The sequence below is a fragment of the Hordeum vulgare genome, chromosome 7H (genome assembly GCF_904849725.1).
Source record: "Hordeum vulgare subsp. vulgare chromosome 7H, MorexV3_pseudomolecules_assembly, whole genome shotgun sequence".
In the NCBI taxonomy this organism is placed as follows: domain Eukaryota; kingdom Viridiplantae; phylum Streptophyta; class Magnoliopsida; order Poales; family Poaceae; genus Hordeum; species Hordeum vulgare.
The window spans coordinates 8,744,758-8,749,460 of record NC_058524.1 but is presented as its reverse complement, the minus strand read 5'-3'; positions in this window follow the sequence as shown (position 1 = coordinate 8,749,460).

The following is a 4,703-nucleotide window of genomic DNA, read 5'->3' as shown; positions in this document are numbered from 1 at the left end:
TAGCAGACCCGCTGACTAAACCTCTTCCACGGTCAAAGCATGATCAACACCAGAACTGTATGGGTGTTAGATTTATTACAATGTAATTTGCATGATGAAGTGAGGGCTAGATTATTGACTCTAGTGCAAGTGGGAGACTGTTGGAATTATGCCCTAGAGGCAATAATAAATATAGTTATTATTATAATTCCTGTATCAAGATAATCGTTTATTATCCATGCTATAATTGTATTGAATGAAGACTCATTTACATGTGTGGATACATACACAAAACACTGTCCCTAGCAAGCCTCTAGTTGGCTAGCCAGTTGATCAAAGATAGTCAGTGTCTTCTCATTATAAACAAGGTGTCGTTGCTTGATAACTGGATCACGTCATTTGGAGAATCACGTGATGGACTAGACCCAAACTAATAAACGTAGCATGTTGATCGTGTCATTTTTTTGCTACTGTTTTGTGCGTGTCAAAGTATTTGTTCCTATGACCATGAGATCATATAACTCACTGACACCGGAGGAATGCTTTGTGTGTATCAAACATCGCAACGTAACTGGGTGACTATAAAGATGCTCTACAGGTATCTCCGAAGGTGTTAGTTGAGTTAGTATGGATCAAGACTGGGATTTGTCACTCCGTGTGACGGAGAGGTATCTCGGGGCCCACTCGGTAATACAACATCACACACAAGCCTTGCAAGCAATGTGACTTAGTGTAAGTTGCGGGATCTTGTATTACGGAACGAGTAAAGAGACTTGCCGGTAAACGAGATTGAAATAGGTATGCGGATACAGACGATCGAATCTCGGGCAAGTAACATACCGAAGGACAAAGGGAATGACATACGGGATTATATGAATCCTTCTCACTGAGGTTCAAACGATAAGTTCTTCATAGAATATGTAGGATCCAATGTGGGCATCCAGGTCCCGCTGTTGGATATTGACCGAGGAGTCTCTTGGGTCATGTCTACATAGTTCTCGAACCCGCAGGGTCTGCACACTTAAGGTTCGACGTTGTTTTATGCGTATTTGAGTTATATGGTTGGTTACCGAATGTTGTTCGGAGTCCCGGATGAGATCACGGACGTCACGAGGGTTTCCGGAATGGTCCGGAAACTAAGATTGATATATAGGATGACCTTATTTGATTACCGGAAGGTTTTCGGAGTTACCGGGAATGTACCGGGAATGACGAATGGGTTCCGGGAGTTCACCCGGGGGGGGGGGGGCAACCCACCCCGGGGAAGCCCATAGGCCATGAGGGTGGCGCACCAGCCCTTAGTGGGCTGGTGGGACAGCCCAAAAGGGCCCTATGCGCCTAGGGAAGAAAATCAAAGAGAACAAAAAGGGAGGTGGGAAGGGAAGGAAGGACTCCCACCCACCAAACCAAGTCCAACTCGGTTTGGGGGGGGGGGAGCCTTCCCCCTTGGTCTCGGCCGACCCCCTTATATATACAAACGTTTTAGGGCTGATTTGAGACGACTTTTCCACGGCAGCCCGACCACATACCTCCACGGTTTTTCCTCTAGATCGTGTTTCTGCGTAGCTCGGGCGGAGCCCTGCTGAGACAAGGTCATCCCCAACCTCCGGAGCACCGTCACGCTGTCGGAGAACTCTTCTACCTCTCCGTTTCTCTTGCTGGATCAAGAAGGTCGAGATCATCGTCGAGCTGTACGTCTGCTGAACGCGGAGGTGCCGTCCGTTTGGTACTAGATCGTGGGACTGATCGCGGGATTGTTCGCGGGGTGGATCGAGGGACGTGAGGACGTTCCACTACGTCAACCGCGTTCTCTAACGCTTCTTTTGTACGGTCTACAAGGGTACGTAGATCACTCATCCCCTCTGGTAGATGGACATCACCATGATAGTTCTTCGTGCGCGTAGGAAAATTTTTGTTTCCCATGCGACGTTCCCCAACACTAGATACCCATGGTCACCACGTAAAACATGCAACAACAAAATTGGAGGACGTCTAACTTGTTTTTGCAGGGTATGCTTGTGATGTGATATGGCCAACGATGTGATGTGATATATTGGATGTATGAGATGATCATGTTGTAATAGATAAATATCGACTTGCACGTCGATGGTACGGCAACCGGCAGGAGCCATAGGGTTGTCTTTAAACTAACGTTTGTGCTTGCAGATGCGTTTACTATTTTGCTAGGATGTAGCCTTAGTAGTAATAGCATGAGTAGCACGACAACCCCGATGGCGACACGTTGATGGAGATCATGGTGTGGCGCCGGTGACAAGAAGATCGTGCCGGTGCTTTGGTGATGGAGATCAAGGAGCACGTGATGATGGCCATATCATGTCACTTATGAATTGCATGTGATGTTAATCCTTTTATGCACCTTATTTTGCTTAGAACGATGGTAGCATTATGAGGTGATCTCTCACTAAAATTTCAAGACGAAATTGTGTTATCCCCGACTGTGCACCGTTGCTACAGTTCGTCGTTTCGAGACACCACGTGATGATCGGGTGTGATAGACTCAACGTTCACATACAACGGGTGCAAAACAGTTGCACACGCGGAACACTCGGGTTAAGCTTGACGAGCCTAGCATGTGCAGACATGGCCTCGGAACACATGAGACCGAAAGGTCGATCACGAATCATATAGATGATATGATTAGCATAGGGATGCTTACGACTCAAACTATACTCAACTCACGTGATGATCGGACTTGAGCTAGTGTAAGTGGATCATGAACCACTCAAATGACTAGAGAGATGTACTTTTTGAGTGGGAGTTTAGCGAGTAATTTGATTAAGTTAAACTCTAATTATCTTGAACATAGTCTAAGTCCACTTTGAATATATTTGTGTTGTAGATCATGGCTCACGCGACAGTCACCCTGAATTTTAATACGTTCCTAGAGAAAGCTAAGTTGAAAGATGATGGAAGCAACTTTGTAGACTGGGCTCGTAATCTTAAGCTAATCTTACAAGCTGGGAAGAAGGATTATGTCCTTAATGTTGCGCTAGGAGATGAACCACCCGCTACGGCTGACCAGGATGTTAAGAACGCTTGGTTAGCACGTAAGGAGGACTATTCAGTAGTTCAATGTGCAGTCTTGTATGGCTTAGAACCGGGACTTCAACGTCGCTTTGAGCGTCATGGAGCATTTGAGATGTTCCAGGAGTTGAAGTTCATCTTTCAGAAGAACGCCCGGATCGAGAGGTATGAGACCTCCGATAAATTCTATGCTTGCAAGATGGAGGAGAACTCGTTTGTCAGTGAACATGTGCTCAAAATGTGTGGGTACTCAAACCGTCTAGCTGAGCTGGGGATTGAACTCCCGCAAGAAGCTATCACTAACAGAATCCTTCAATCACTGCCGCCAAGCTATAAAGGCTTTGTGTTGAACTACAACATGCAAGGGATGAACAAGTCACCCGGCGAGTCGTTTGCGATGCTGAAAGTCGCAGAGTCTGAACTCCGTAAAGAACATCAAGTGTTGATGGTGAATAAGACCACTAGTTTCAAGAGAAACGGCAAAGGCAAGAAGGGTAATTCAAAGAAGAGCGGCAAGCCTGTTGCCAATCCGACGAAGAAACCCAAAGCTGGACCTAAGCCTGAAACAGAGTGTTACTATTGCAAGGTTATGGGTCACTGGAAGCGCAATTGCCCCAAGTATCTGGCTGATAAGAAGGCGGCCAAAGAAAAATCAGGTATATTTTATATACATGTTATTGATGTGTACTTAACCGGCTCTCGTAGTAGTGCCTGGGTATTCGATACCGGTTCTGTTGCTCATATTTGCAACTCGAAACAGGAACTGCGGAATAAACGAAGGTTGGCGAAAGATGAAGTGACGATGCGCGTAGGAAATGGTTCCAAGGTTGATGCAATCGCCATCGGCACAGTTTCACTTCAGTTACCATCAGGATTAGTTATGAACTTGAATCATTGTTATTTAGTGCCTGCGTTGAGCATGAACATTATATCTGGATCTTGTTTATTGCGAGACGGTTACACTTTTAAGTCAGAGAATAATGGTTGTTCTATTTCTATGAGTAACATCTTTCATGGTCATGCACCCAATGTGAGAGGATTGTTCATATTGAATCTTGATAGTGATACACACATACATAACATTGAGACCAAAAGAGTTAGAGTTAACAATGATAGCGCCATATTTTTGTGGCACTGCCGCTTAGGTCATATTGGTGTAAAGCACATGAAGAAACTCCATGCCGATGGACTTTTTGAGTCACTTGACTTTGATTCACTTGACACGTGCGAACCATGCCTCATGGGCAAGATGACTAAAACTCCGTTCTCCGGAACAATGGAGCGTGCAAGTGACTTGTTGGAAATCATACATACCGATGTGTGCGGTCCGATGAGCGTGGAGGCACGCGGCGGATATCGTTATTTTCTCACCTTCACTGACGATTTGAGTAGATATGGTTATGTCTACTTAATGAAGCACAATTCTGAAACATTTGAAAAGTTCAAACAATTTCAAAGTGAAGTTGAAAATCATCGTAAAAAGAAGATCAAGTTCCTACGTCTGATCGTGGGGGTGAATATATGAGTTTCGAGTTTGGTGCTCACTTAAGACAATGTGGAATTGTTTCACAATTGACACCGCCTGAAACACCACAGCGTAATGGTGTGTCCGAACGTCGTAATCGTACTTTATTAGAGATGGTGCGATCTATGATGTCTCTTATCGATTTGCCGTTATC